At 45.2% G+C, this 15,773-nt stretch overlaps 1 protein-coding gene and 1 pseudogene across 1 annotated transcript in view; both read left to right on the forward strand.

Annotated features, from left to right (window-relative positions):
• The window catches only part of JPT2 (Jupiter microtubule associated homolog 2), a 37,159-nt gene that overhangs the window by 2,144 nt on the left and 19,242 nt on the right, over positions 1–15,773 (forward strand). The window lies entirely within an intron of this gene.
• Positions 4,400–4,482, forward strand: LOC130290105 (U2 spliceosomal RNA; annotated as a pseudogene).

The following is a 15,773-nucleotide window of genomic DNA, read 5'->3' on the forward strand; positions in this document are numbered from 1 at the left end:
TGGAGACCCTCGCCAGACACCCCTTTCAGCTCTATCTAAAATATGGCTTCCTGTTCAAGGCCGCTCTTCCTTCATTCCAGTTGAGGGGGTTTCCAGCAAGGACAGTCTCCTTTCTAAATGAGTTTGCCCAAGCATGGTGTTTTCCAACCGGTGCGCCTCCAGCTGTTGCAAAACTACAACTCCCAGCATGCCCGGACAGCCAAAGGCTGTCCGGGCATGCTGGGAGTTGTAGTTTTGCAACAGCTGGAGGCACCCTGGTGGGGAAACACAGATCTACATATACTCCCTCAGTTCCCATAAGTTCCAACCGGTGCACCTCCAGCTGTTGCAAAACTACAACTTCCAGCATGCCCGGACAGCCGAAGGGCATGCTGAGAGTTGTAGTTTTGCAACAGCTGGAGGCACCCTGGTTGGGAAACAATGGTTTAGGCTGCATTTGCACCACGTTTTTGCAATTCCCGTATCAGGATTTTGATGGAAAAACGGATTCCTCAAAACCGGACTAAACTGTGTCAAAACGTGTGTACAAATTTTAACCCTTATACGGTTTGAAAAGTTTGTCCGGTTTTTAAGAATAAAACATATATATTTTAAACTTTTCACTCCATTCTGAATAAAGTTTCACTTGTTTGATTGAAATTCCAAGAAAATAACTGTGCAAAGTCAAAAACCTTATGGTGAAAACCGTATGGAACCGTACGCACATACAGTTCTGTACGGTTCCCATTGACTCCCATGATTAAAAAATAAATAAAAAAATAAAAAGTATATGGTTTCAATACGTTTTTTCACCTGGACCAAAAACCGAGGTAGGCTACGTTTTTTGGGCACGGGAAAAAAAAGAGCAAAACTGTACAAGAAGCAAAACGTATGCAACCGGTTGCATCGTTTGGCATACGGTTTTCAATGTAGAGTCAATGCATACGGTTTTCAATACGGTTCCATATGTTTTTTTAAATTGAAAACGTATACAGGAACTATATTGCAAAAACGTGGTGTGAATGCAGCCTAAGGGTATGTTCACATGGGCGGATTTATTTGCGGGTTTTCCGCTGCATATTTAAAAGGGGGCGGGCTCCTCTCAGCTGTCCGCAGCAGATTCTCTGCAGCTTAATTTCCGCTGCGGAAAATCCGCCGCAGACCCTACTGACTTCAATGGGGCTTGCGGCAGATTTTCTGCAGCGGAAATTCTGCATCGAAAAATCTGCTGCGGACAACAAAAGTGTTTCAAATAGGCAGCGGGAAACCTGCAAATAAATCCGCCCATGTGAACGTACCCAATTAATCCCAACCAATGCTCCTTGAAGTCACTAGGACAACCTCTATATTCTGTATCCTATTAGAATACATGGGTCTAACACAAGGGGGTCCAGCATTTGGGGCTGATTCAGTGTTCTGACTATTCTTGTGGAATCACAGACCTGAATCATTCGGTAGTTGTGTCATCACACATCTCGGCGCCAGATTGTGTAATTGCGACAGAGGATGTGCATAACCACAACCCCATGAAGGTGAGGCAGGTTGTTGTGTTATGGTGTCCAGTTAAATGGGTTATAAATAGACATGTCAGGCAAACGTGGCATACGCACTGTGCTCCTCTAAACCTGGTCTTAAAGGGGTACTCCAGTGGAGAACATTATTTTTTTTCTAAATCAACTGGTGCCAGAAAGTTAAACAGATTTGTAAATTACTTCTATTTAAAAATCTTAATCCTTCCAGTACTAATCAGCTGTTGTATGATCAACAGGAAGTTCTTTTCTTTTTGAATTTCCTTTTTGTCTGACCACAGTGTTCTCTGCTGACACCTCTGTCCATTTTAGGAATTGTCCAGAGTAGGAGCAAATCCCCATAGCAAACCTCTCCTGCTCTGGACAGTTTCTGATATGGACAGAGGTGTCAGCAGAGAGCACTGTGGTACAGAGGTGTCAGCAGAGAGCACTGTGGTAAGGCAGAAACGAAATTAAAAAAGAAAAGAACTTCCTGTGGATCAGACAACAGCTAAGTACTGGAAGGATTAAGATTTCGGTATTCGTTATGAGCCGGTATACCACCCATCCCTACTGGAGGCACACAGGTTGGGGAAAACACTGGCTTCCCAATAAACTACAAAAAATATATAATACAGCCTTAAGCGCACAAGGTCCCTGTAGCTCCTATTTCTGTAGGTTACCTGGCCGCTATGGCATAGGTAACTCTGACTGCAGGGACGTTAAGCCCGGACAGCTGAATACTGGGAGTTGTAGTTTTGTAAGATCTAGAGGTCCACAGTTTGACCAATGGCCTGTAACCTGCGGCTCTACAGCTGTAGCGAAACTACGACTCCCACATGCTGGGAGTTGTAGTTTTACAACAGCAGGGAACTTTACAGTGGCAGACCCCCCCCCCCCACTATCCAGCGTTGCTTTTGCCTCCAGCAACACATTTTTTAGCGCCGCATCCCAGCAGTGTCTGGACATGTGCAGGTTGCTGCAGTGTGGAGGTAACCCCTCGATCACCTGTCTACTCCTCATTGGTCTAAAGACGTATTCCTATTTAGGTGCGCCCTGTGCCGTACAGCCGGCATCATGTCATTGTGGTGAGATTAGGATCGGTGTGTGGGCCGGAGAACATGTCAGGATGTAGGAGAGCTTCCTAGTCTACATGAGGTGCCAAGCCTGGCAATGTAAGGTGCCAAATAGTCGCAGGTGGGGAGTTTGACTGGGGCGGTATACCTGTCAAACCGTAACGCAGGTGTCCTAAGGCGAGCTCAGGGAGGACAGAAACCTCCTGTGGAGCAGAAGGTCTACCTACTGGAGACTTCTACCTTATAGGGGGATTCCCTATTTTCTGAACAGTGCGGGGCACTTAGGCCTTCTACCTAACGGGGTATTCCCTACCTACTGGGGCCTTCTACCTAACAGGGTTCTTTCCTTACCCACCTGGGCCTTCTACCTAACAGGGATCTTTCCTTACCCACCTGGGCCTTCTACCTAAACAGGGGGGATTCCCTACCCACCTGGGCCTTCTACCTAACAGGGGGTATTCCCTACCCACTGGGGCCTTCTACCTAACGGGGTATTCCTTACCCACCTAGGCCTTCTACCTAACAGGGGGTATTCCCTGCCCACTGGGGCCTTCTACCTAACAGGGTTCTTTCCTTACCCACCTGGGCCTTCTACCTAACAGGGGGGATTCCCTGCCCACTGGGGCATTCTACCTAATGGGGAGTATTTTCTACCAACTGGGGCATTTTACCTAATAGGAGGTATTCTCTACTTATTGGGAGCTTCTACTTAATTGTGCAAGGTTTACCTACCTACTGGGGACATCTACATAAGAGGAGGATTTCCTACCTACTTACTGAGGCTTCTACCTAATAGGGGGCTTGCCTACATAACTACTGGGATCATATCTTATTATGAGTGTCATGTTCAACTTTCACCTAAGGCCTCACAAAGTCTAGAGCATTGGTCTTCAAACTGTGGCCCTCCCAGATGTTACAAAACTACAATTCCCAGCATGCCCGGACAGCCGTTGGCTGTCTGGGCATGCTGGGAGTTGTAGTTTTGCAACATCTGGAGGGCCACAGTTTGAAGACTGCCACCTCTGCTGTCACATGATATTAAAAAAATTGGTATTGTTTGCTAAAAAAGTATTGATAGTCGTGCTGTGCCTTACAAAAAATGGTATTGGGACATCCCTAATATGAATGTCTCTGCAGACCCCCTTTAATGAATTATTGTTGAGCTTATAGGGACTGTGTGTGTGTGTCCGGTTGTTTTAGTTTACTTCTCCCCTTTCAGGCTTGGCCATCCATCATCTTGTCAGCTTTATGTGCATAAGAGAAGAAGACCCCAGTCCCCCCCATCAGTGTTTATACAGTATCTTGTCTATCAGCCCTTTACACACTTCGCTAGGGATAACCCCCACACGTAGAGCTCTCACAGAGTCCTCCCTCATAGACATGTAGGATTCTTTCATGGAAAAGGATCAGGATGAATGATGACCTGGAGAGCCATAATCCAGAGCCCATTATTTTCCCCCAGTAAAAGGTCTTGTATAATGTAAGCTAAGTGGTCTTTGTGTTAGTGTCACAAGAGAGGAAATGTATATCAAGTTGTCAAGGAGAGAGAGAGAGTCTCTATGGACCTAGTCTCTCTACAGATGAGGCAGCACAACCTGTTAAAGGGGTACTCCGGTGGATTTTTTATATTTTTTTTATTTTTTTTTAATCAACTGATGCCAGAAAGTCAAACAGATTTGTAAATTACTTCTATTTAAAAATCTTAATCCTTCCAGTACTTATCAGCTGCTGAATACTCCACAGGAAGTTGTATTTCTTTTTGAATTTCCTTTCTCTCTGCTGACACCTCTGTTCACTTCAGAAACTGTCTAGAGCAGGATAGGTTTGCTATGGGAATTTGCTTCTCAGCCTTTTGGCTAAGATCAATTGTAGCATCTGTTCTTATCAGTTAGTTCACTGGTGGGAATGGATGGCTACATGGAGGGGACAGGTGTACCGGGGCGTTCCGGGGCTGGTTCTGAGGAATCTGCTCAACGGCTGCCCCGGTGTGACCTGTTCCCTCCGAGTCTCGCCATGAGGCTGGGAGGGTCTAGAGCCGAGGTACTTAAGTGCCTCAGGGAGTGGTGACCCCGAGGTGCCAAAACTCATTAGGTGTACTTGCTTAATGAGTGGAAGCACAGGCACCATGAACTCTTCACCTTTGTGGCACTCACCTCCTGATTGGATCAGAGAATTTTTTATAGATCCGGCCGGATGTCCAGGCGGTATACCTGCGCACATTCACTTATTAACTTTTTTTGTCACACTGTCACTTTTTGCGTGTTGTGTGTCCACAGGATTGTCAGGATGCGGTAGCCCTTCTGGGTGTCCCTCCTGGCGGTCTATAGGAGGTTTGTGTGGCCAACAGGTTTCGCACCTCCCTGCAAAAACCCCGGGTTCTCCTGCATGGGCAGGGTACCGACCGTTTATGGCTCTGCAGGCAGATACCTTGGCTAATGCCTAGGGGGATGCCGGGAGCATTTGTGGTCCCTTTTAGTAGCTTTGGTGAAAAGGGACATGGAACCTGGAACCTCGCAGATACCTTTTTGTCTGGAGTCGAAGGGTAAGGTTTGTTGGGGGGGGGGGGCGCCTCTCTCCTGTAGGAGAAGGGCTTTGCGATAGACCGCATCCTTTGTGCATTCTTTTTTAGTGTAACGCGTTTTGCCCTTTTTCTTGCACTGATGGGTAGCTGACTGGATATGTTTTAGTGGTTTGGTCTTGGATGATTTTGTTCATATGCCCCCAGCTGGTTGTGATGTGTAAACTCTTGTGTTTGTGCCCTGGATGACACAGATCAAAGTAATTCTGTGTGGTCATCTGCCATGCTGTGGATTCTGTGGTGTTGTGGTTAAATGCAGTAACGCTGTCAGCAGCCTGTAAATCACACACGTCTGCTTAAAAGCCTGAGAGCCAGACAGAACAATGGCCCTGCCAAGTGTCTTCACCTGCCGCCTTGTTAATGCATTTCACGCTTGGGGAGATGTCACCACCATGGATCACCTCTCAGCTGGGGATGTCTGGGTGGGGCAAGTTGCAGGACAGGAGTTGGGACACTTATTAAGCGTTACGACAGACTGTTGGGTCCCCTCCCTTGTCTGATGCCTATAAATATCTGATTCTGGCAACATGACCATTTTGTGGTTCTTTGCTCTATGTGCTCTGATCTTGGGCTGTGTTTACGCTTAAATTTGGAACTTCCATTGGCTGATGCAACCTATAAGTCGATGGGGTCCATTGGGTGCCATTTGGATTGTCATGTGATAGGTTAGGCATAGATAAAAAAGCCGTGACGTTACGGTGACAGCCTAAAGCTTTGCATACACACTGGCCCTCATTTACTAAGTGTTGTGTAGGTTTCTTTGTGGGTTTTTCCCTACAATTTATTTTCCACGGTATTTACAAAGGTTTCCCTACATTTTCCACTTTCCCTACACTTTTTTTTTTTTTACACCTGTTCTGATCTGTGGGGTTTTCCTCAGCTCAAATCCACTACATTTTATGTGGAAACCTTAGTAAATATGTTTGGTTTTTGTGGAAATGTCGGGGACATGCCCCTTTTCGGAGACCACGCCCCCTTTTCGGGTTTTCTTAGCAAAATGGAGTTAGTTTGTATTTTTTTTTTTTTTTTATTCTGGCGCAGACAGAATTTCTGGCGCAATGCAACAGAATCTGGCGCACAACCCGACAAAACATGACTGGTTTGCAAAAGTAAATGAGGGCCACTATTGAGATTTTGACTCCCATCATACACACTTGTATGGCAGCTTCCCAACCTTTCCACATTGGATGGATTACTAGTCCTGCCAAAATCAATGGGTTCAGCCAACATTTATCCAATGTGTAGAGTTGGCTTTAGCTGATCTTCTGCTGTGTAGGAACGGCTGACAGTGAGGCTATGTTCACGTGGCAGTAACAGCGTCCCATGGAATTCAATGGGATTCTGCTGCGCTGTGCACATGGCGGAATTTCTGCACCGCAAGTTTATATTCACCTGTCCACAGAAAGAATGAAAAAGTCCGTTCTTTCTCCACAAGGAATGCATTGCCATCTATAACACGGCGCATTCCTGTGTGGTCTTAGGACACCTGTAGTGTCATGTCCAGCGCCCGCAGTCCACAGAATGTCCGCACTGAGATTTTCTCTGCGGACATTCTGCCGTGTGAACTCGGTCCAAGTGTTAAAGGGGTATTCCAGGAAAAAACATAATATATATATATATATATATATATATATATATATATATATATATATATATATATATATATATATATATATATATATTCCAGAAAGTTAAACAGATTTGTAAATTACTTCTATTAGAAAATCTTAATCCTTTCAATAATTATCAGCTGCTGAAGTTGAGTTGTTCTTTTCTGTCTGGCAACAGTGCTCTCTGCTGACATCTCTGCTTGTCTCGGGAACTGCACAGAGTAGAAGAGGTTTTCTATGGGGATTTGCTTCTAAACTGGGCCGTTCCCGAGACAGGTGTTATCAGAGAGAATTTAGACAGAAAAGAACAACTCAACTTCAGCAGCTCATAAGTACTGAAAGGATGAAGATTTTTTAATAGAAGTAATTTACAAATCTGTTTAACTTTCTGGAGCCAGTTGATATTATCCAGGAAAAATGTTTTTTATATATCCCTTTAATTTCCCCTACAGCAATACAGGTGAGTTGTCTGTATAATAGAGAATAGATTCTTCAGAGCAGTGATCTCCAAAATGTAGCCTGTCAGACAGTGCACAACTACAACTCCCAGCATGCCTGGACAGCCTGTGTGCGTGCTGTGGGGGTTGGTCACGCCCCCTTGTGATGTCATACCACGCCCCCTCAATGTAAGTCTATGGGAGGGGGGGTGGCGGCCGTCATGCCCCATCCCATAGACTTGAGAGGGCGTGGCCGACCCCCACAGTGCGCGCACAGCTTTCGGAACTAAATGATCTGAACCCATGTCCAGTGGAGTACCCCCTTTAAGTAGTGGGTTAATCTCTCTATGGAGTATGTACCTAAAATCCAATGTAGATTCGTATACGGGCCAGGTATTGATCAGAAACTTTTTGCCCATCAGCCTTAGGGTGAGAACATGTGACCGATCTGGTTGTGTGGCCTCATCCTTATCAGTCAGAATGTCGTGACAATCACCATGTATCAGGCCTCGCATAGTTGTCGCCAGTTCTGTTTGCAGCACAATAAAACCTTAGTTCATCCCCATTTTTTGCATTTTGTGGTTACGCACCATGTGATCTACGCTTCTCTATTGTTAACTCTTTCTGCACTTCACACCAGGGAGCTATTGATTCTGCTGGAGAATTGCAGTGAAATGCCGGAAATCTGGGGCCAAATCCACAGAAGATCTCTCCTAGCTGAAGACCTGGAGGAAAGTGCACATAAGGGAATATATTTATATCCTCAATTACAAGGAAAACAGTACGAGTGCTATTAGGGTCTTTTCACATGGCAGATCTTTTGCTTGCGGAATTCCTCCTCAAATTAAAGCCTATAGACTTCTATGGGGATTCTGCACTCCCATTCACACTTCTGAATTTCTGCAAGTGGAAATTCAGAAGTGTGAATGGGAGTGCAGAATCCCATAAAAGTCTATGGGCTTTCCAGGAAAAAACTTATTTTTTTTTTAATATAAACTGGCTCCAGAAAGTTAGCCAGATTTGTAAATTACTTCTATTAAAAATCTTAATCCGTCCAATAATTATCAGCTGCTGAAGTTGAGTTGTTCTTTTCTGTCTGGCAACAGTGCTCTCTGCTGACATCTCTGCTTCTCTCAGGAACGGCACAGAGTAGAAGAGGTTTGCCATGGGGATTTGCTTCTATTCTGGACAGTTCCCGAGACAGGTGTCATCCGAGAGCACTTAGACAGAAAAAAACAACGCAACTTCAGCAGCTCATAAGTACTGAAAGGATTAAGATATATATATTTTTTTTTTATAGAAGTAATTTACAAATCTGTTTAACTTTCTGGAGCCATTTGAGAGATATATAAAAATTTCCTGGAGAACCCCTTTAATTTGAGGCGGAAATTCTGCTGTGTGACTAGACCCTTAGGCTAGGTTCAGACTACGGAATCTCCGGGCAGAAAATTTCCGCCCGGAGATTCCGAGTGCGGCCAGCGTTGACTGAATCAGTCGGCGCTAGGACCGTGCGGACACTGGAGTCTCCAATAGACTGCAATGTGTTCCACGCGGATTTCCACCTGAAGAAAGAGCAACACCATTCTTCAGGTGGAAATTTCCAAGCGGATTTTCCGTTCACAAATTCCGAAGTGTGAATTTGTGGACGGAAACACATTCACTACACCATACATTTTAGCAAGTGGAATTTCCGCCTGCAATTTCAAAACGGAATTGCAGACGGAAATTCCTTAGTCTGAACCTAGCCTTAGACTACTCTTCCCCTTGCACTACATCCCAACTTCTTGAAGACTCCTCAAGTCCTTATTTCAGTCAAGCTTGTTCCTTCTTTTTCTCCTTCCTTTTTCGTCTTCTTTCAGTTCCTCCTCCTCGATATAATTTCTGGTAGGCAAAGTGTAATATAGTTTTTGGCAGTAACTTTGTAGTGTTGAGTTTTGCCAAACAAATAAGCGCACTTGGCAAATACGTTCACACTTGGGTTCCTAAAGAATGAGTCCATTGTCTTCACCGCCACTTAGCAGGGGGTTGCCTGTGTTTTTTAACCCTTTATCATGTACCTTTTTAAGGGTTGTATCAAGACTGTCTTTCGAGTGGGTCCCTGTTTGAATAGGTATATAATAGAAGTGATGACGTGTTTATCTTCACTCGATGGTCTCTCAAAATGCTTTGTGTAGATCAGAATTCAGAGTGAACTCTATAGCCAGTCAGAGAATGGACTTTCATAGAACACCAATGCAAAGGTCCTCAACCCAGTCCTCAAGGCCCGCTAACAGTCCAGGATTTAAAAAAATTCCTGTTCTATTTCAATGGAGAAACTGAAAATAAGAGTAGTGTTGTTGGGCCTTGAGGAGCGGGTTGGGGACCACTGTGCTAATAGACTTGATAGAAGCCCCTCTTGTTGCAGGCCAGTCTGAAGGGGTTTTCACTTGAATTCCCATGAAAGTCCATTCTCTTCTGTAGCAGGATCAGCCCCTGACAGATTCCTCACTAAGCTGCTGAGTTATTATGTCTCACAGCCATCAGATTTGTTTGCTCGGTCAACAGGTCCCTTATTTTTTATTTTTTCCCGCTTGACTTTTTTTACTCTTTATAAACTACATGAAACATCTCAACCAGGTAAAGGTGTGTATATATAATATAGACTTATTGGGGGAGATTTATCAAAACCTGTGTAGAGGAAAAGGGGTGCAGTTGCCCATAGCAACCAATCAGATCGCTTCTTTCATTTTTGAAGAGGCCTGTGAAAAATGAAAGTGATCTGATTGGTTGCTATGGGCAACTGCACCACTCTTCCTGTACACAGGTTTTGATAAATCTCTCCCATTGGCCCTGATCTAAGTGTGTTGGGTTTTTACATGTGTGACTTGTTGTTTCCAACTATGGGGATTCACAGATCAAAAGTTTTCTGACCAGCTTTTTCTTGGTGATAATTTCCAGCCATTTATTTACATGGTTTTCTGTGAATTCAATAGTAAATAGGTCGTGTTGTGAAGCCACACCCCTTTTTGACCGGCCCCATCCCCTTTTCAGGTTTGTCGGGTGGCGCAGAAACAATTTGTGGCGCACTGCCCTACATGGCTGGTTTACAATAGTAATTCAGGGCCTTTATGTGCATGTACAATTCACTTATGTTACTGGATACCTCTTCGACAGAAAGTAGAAGCAGCTATTCTGCAGCCAGTCCTAAACTGGTGAGACTCTCATCACTAGTGAGTTTGCCTTAGTAGGAGACAGTGAGACCCATAATGGTCCAGTTTGGAACTGTGTGGTAGAGGGTCTGAGATGCGGGGCAGATGGCAATAACCCCTTGTATTTGTGACGCCAGGGTGTGGTTTATCCTCAATACCACCCGAAGGTATACCGCTGGATCCTGGGCTAGGCACAGGGGCAGTAATGACTCAGACGCCAGGGAGGCTGCCTGACAGGGCAGCAAGGGTATGGGGTAACAACTCCAGTACTGGGCCACCACCAGTACTGGGCCACCACATTGCAGTCTACTTTAGTGAGCGCTCTAGAAGGGCATTCACCACATAAGTGACCCTCTGATATCTCCTACAACCAAGTTGGGAGAGTCTGTAAGCTCGGACCAGTCCAGGTCTGAGCTTTGAAGTGGCGCTATCCTTGTCCTCGCACCATCAGTATATATATGGCCGGTTCTCATGTGCTCCAATTGGGAACCACGGATCTGCCGGACAGAATGATGTTGCGGGCCTTATATGGCTGGCGGACTGGAGATTTCCTCACCCCTGCTATTCTACATACATTATACATTAAAGCCCTGATTTACGAAGAGTAAAGTATAGTTTTCTTTGAGTCCCCCCCCCCCCAAATAGGTATTTTTCCATGGTTTCCCTACATTTTGCGCTTTTTCCCTACGTTTTGCTTTTTCTTTTCGCACATGCTCTATGCTCAAAAATGTTGGGGGCACGCCTCTCTTGTGCCCCTTTTCTGGGTTTTCTTAGTAAAATGGACAGTTGGTCGGGTTTTTTATTTTTTGTTGCAAATTCTGGCATACAACCCAACAAAACAGATCGGATTTACAATCAGGGCCAATATATGCTGTGTGGGTTGTACTCAACGCCCGCTTACAAAGAGGATCCAGGAACCTATAGAATGGATTGAGCCACAGAACAGAATTAATATTGCATTACTCTACTGAAATACTATGGGGGAGATTTATCAAAACCTGTGCAGTTGCCCATAGCAACCAATCTGTTTCATTAAAAAAAAAAACTCTGAAAAATGAAAGTAGCTATCTGGTTGCTATGGACAACTGCGCCACTTTTCCTCTACACAGGTTTTGATAAATCTCCCCTTATGTGCTTTTTGTGCATTGTGTGGGGATTTTTTGTTGTTGTGTTTTATGCTTTTCTCTGATATGTTTTTGAGTGACACGGGTGTTAAAGGGGTACTCTGCCGCAAACATCTTATCCCTTATCTAAAGGATAGGGGATAAGATGTTAGATCGCGTGGGTCCCGCTGCTGGCGACCCCCGTGATCTCCGGCGCAGCTCCCCATCATTTGGCGCACTCTGTGCTCGATGACTGGCCATGCGGCTGCCCCGCCCCCCTTTATTCACTTCTATCAGAGAAGGTGTGATGGCTACGTCATAGCTGTCACACCACCTCCCATTGACATGAATGGCGTGATGTCCTGTTCATGGAGCCACCGCTGCCAGCATAGAGATGGTGGGGGTAGGGGATAAGATGTTTGCAGCTGAGTACCCCTTTAAGAAGGGTGGAGTTGGGGGTATTTGTACACCACCAGAACATTGGGAGGTGTCCATCCAGACCACGAGTAAGGTCCATTAAGGCCCGAAACTAGTCGGTTTCCTTAAATTTTCTCCTGTTTTAAATGAACTTTTATTGGCTTTCTTTTTTGTATGGAATTTTTATACAAGAAGGAAATAAAACTAAAGCTTTTTATATCTTGTGGCCGTGTATCGTTGTCTATGACGCTCTAAAAGTCATCGGTGTAGCTTAGGGCTTCATTTCTCAGCTTGTTGAGTCAACAAAAGGGACATAAAGGAGGACTGGGATGACAAAGGAGGCTTTTAGGTTTTTCCTGTTTCCTATAAAAGGCGGGAGGAGAAGAATCATGTGTCCGCTGCTATACAGGCTCCTCATTGTATGTCGGTAATGTTCTCCATTCTCATCCATTGTGACAACTTATTGCAGAGCAGTGATGAGCGCCAGGGGCCGTATTCGAATTCGCAATATTTAAAAAATATATGGACAAATATTTGTCCTATGTTCGCAAAATGCGCTATTTTTAATTTATTTTTATTTTTTTATTCATTTCTTTTTATTCACCTAGTGCGCATGCGCAATTATATCTCACCTAAAAGAAGGGAGGGATCAGTGTCCAGTCTGGAAGTGCCGATATTTGCATAAAAATTTGCATTAAAAAAAAAAATTACATTCTAAGAAAAAATCATTCTATTCTAAATATTCGCGAAGTGCCGATATTCGCGGTAAAAGTTCGCATTTTGAATATTTGCGCTCAACACTATTGCAGAGCTCCTTTTGTGTGCAGAAAAGTGGTCTCCAAACTGTGGCCCTCCAGATGTCGCAAAACTACAACTCTCAGCATGCCCGGACAGCCGTTGGCTGTCCGGGCATGCTGGGAGTTGTAGTTTTGCGACATCCAGAGGCCCACAGTTTGGAGACCACTGATCTATAGGGTTGACCCCTGCTGTGTCAGACATCTCCTAGGTCAAGGATTTCCTTTTTACTCAGACAGCTATCCCATCAGGGGCCGTAAACATCTGTCCTCTAATGTCAGATTCCTCCGGAGGTTTCCTCATATCCCTCTAAGGGACCGTAGAGAATTCCTCCTTCAATAACACTAATGGAAAGTAGAGGCCATGTCCTAAAGAAGAGGTCATTCTCCGTACAGTGTGACCAATTGAAGACACAGCCTTATTGATTCTGTGAGGCGGGACTAATAAGGGTTAATGGGGGGTCTCCTGCTTTCTGTAAATTTAGTTTGGAAGTATTTGCTGTCATCATATTTTGTGGTTTCTCCACTGATTTGGTTCTTGAGAGCAGATCTTTAGCCGCTGACTGTGATAGATGCTGGGAGTTAGGTTGGTGACCATTGGTGAAACATGGAAATTTAGGCTGGAAAATACTTGGCCACACGAGCGAGCATTTGGTGCCATTTGTTTTTAGGGTCAAGGTTTGTGTCTTCAGGCCCGTCTTGGCCTGTTGAGGCCAGTTAGTGAGGTACATGGCACCAGTTGTATTAGGGCATCATATGGTTAAGGGTGGACTGATCACTGTAGCTTTTTCTGCCTTTGGCTCTTAGGGCATGATGGGAAGTGTTAGGGCATGATGGGAAGTGTAGTTTTGCAACAGCTACAGAGTCATACGTTGGGGAACAGCGATGTAAACTGTGAGGCCGATAGGAACTTACATAGAAAGTAATCCGAAAAGTTTTGACATCAGCAGAATATTTTTAGGCTGGGTTCACGGTTGAGTCGGGTGCCCCTGGTGTCTCCATCGGGCAACAGTTCTGCGGGCGCAGTTGATTTTGCTCCTATAACACAGCAGATTAGTAGCAAAGTCAATGCAGGTGTGAACCCAACTTTCGGTACATTGTCTACAATGCGCCTGGGATTTGTCCAACCTTGGTATTTAGACGGGGCCGGTTCTGCCTATAGGCAAAATAGGCAGCTGCGTAGAGCAAGAAAGTTAGTAGCCAGTTAGCATCCGAAGCACCCGCCCAGCCAGCAACACCATGTCACCCCAGTGGTAAGGAGATTACATGAGGAGGAGGTTTGTTACAGTGTGTCACCCCAGTAGTAAGGTGTGCGTGTCAAAGGGCTGAACCAATGGGTGGGGTCAAGGGGGCGGCAAAATTAGGTTTCACCTAGAGTGGAAAAAATCCTAGCACCAGCCCTGAATTTAGATCAGGGGTCTCAAACTCAAATTATCTGGGGGCCACTGGAGGTAGAGGCTGGGTGAGGCTAGGCCGCATGCGCCCCTCACATATAATGCCCCCATCATACGCCCCTCACATATATAATGCCCCCATCATGCGCCCCTCCCATATAAAATGCGCCCAGATAGGCCACCAGATAGATATGAACCCCCTTCAGGTATGGCTCCCCAGTAGGTACACAAACCCCCCAGAAAGATATGATTCCCCCCCCCCCCCCCAAATCAGGTAGGGTTCCTAAGTAGGTATAGAGGCCCCAGCTATGATCCCCATAGGAGCCCCTACCTGCTGAGGTTAATATCTATCTGGGGGCCTGTCTACCTACTGGGGAGCCCTACTTGATGATCAGGTAGGGGTTCTCAATAGGTGTACAAGCCCCCACATAGATATTACCCCTGGCAGTTAGGGCTCCTATCTAAACAATTATGCCCCCTAAGAAGATAGGTTAGCCCCTGGTGATAAGGTCCTCCCTTATTAGGCAAGATGAGTTTCACAGCTACAGTACTTACATCTCCCTTCTGCAGCCTAAAATGAGCCTTCTTTGTGGGGATGCGCGCGTTAGGTGACGTCATCACATGCGCGGCGCAGGATGGCAGCGTCCCGACGTTTGGTGCTGCGGATGCAATGATGTCACCAATCACGCGCATCCCTCTAGGAAGGCTCCTTATAGGCTGCAGCAGGGAGATATAGGTACAATAGCAGTGTGTGCCGACGTGTGGGAAGTCTTCCAGTATTTAGTGCTGCTTGCCCGAAGAAATCACCTGCTCGGGCCACAAAACTTCGTTCCATTTGTCATTCGCGGCCAGAAGTTTGAGACCCCTGATTTAAATGGTCCTATAGAGCACAAACTATCCAGGAGTAACTGGAAAAAGAAACCGGATTGTTGGTGGGCATCACTCATTGGAGACCACTACCACAGAGTGACTCTTCTGGAGACCAATCCTTGTAACTTGCTTTCGGCTCTTACATTTGTCTGATCACTGCATGTTTGGCCATTGTCACGCATTTCAAGTGGGTCTTAGACGCCCGTCTTGAGGACCTTACTTGACTCTTCTTAGGTACTTAAGCACATTTCCTCTCTAAAAGGAACAACTAAATAGTATAATCTTAGAGATCCTGAGCTTCACCTCAAGTCATCAGCTGTAGATGCCTCCTCACCTGTCTCTACTTAACTGGGGGGGTGTATATGTATATATATGTGTGTATGTATGTATATATGTATGTGTGTATGTGTGTGTGTATGTATATATGTATATGTGTGTGTGTGTGTGTGTGTGTGTGTGTGTGTATATATATATATATATATATATATATATATATATATATATATATAATATTAATTATCTCTATCTATCTATCATACACACACAATCATAGACAGGGTCATATTTGCTGAGCTGCATAAGGAGCACCAAGGCTGGAGGTGAGACCTAATACTGCTGGGAGTTGTAATTTTGAAACAGCTGGAGGCACCCTCGTTGGGAAACACTGCCTTAGGGCATTTTCTGTCCATATGGAAGACCTTCCATGGCCCTGACCTGGGCCCCATCTCCTCCGCTGGAGCAGCTGGGAGAAGTTAGTAGCGTTTCCTGTGTAAATAGCTGAAATGCACAGGATTCTTACAGCTGCATCGTGTGTGAAAG

Source organism: Hyla sarda, chromosome 8, assembly GCF_029499605.1.
Source record: "Hyla sarda isolate aHylSar1 chromosome 8, aHylSar1.hap1, whole genome shotgun sequence".
In the NCBI taxonomy this organism is placed as follows: domain Eukaryota; kingdom Metazoa; phylum Chordata; class Amphibia; order Anura; family Hylidae; genus Hyla; species Hyla sarda.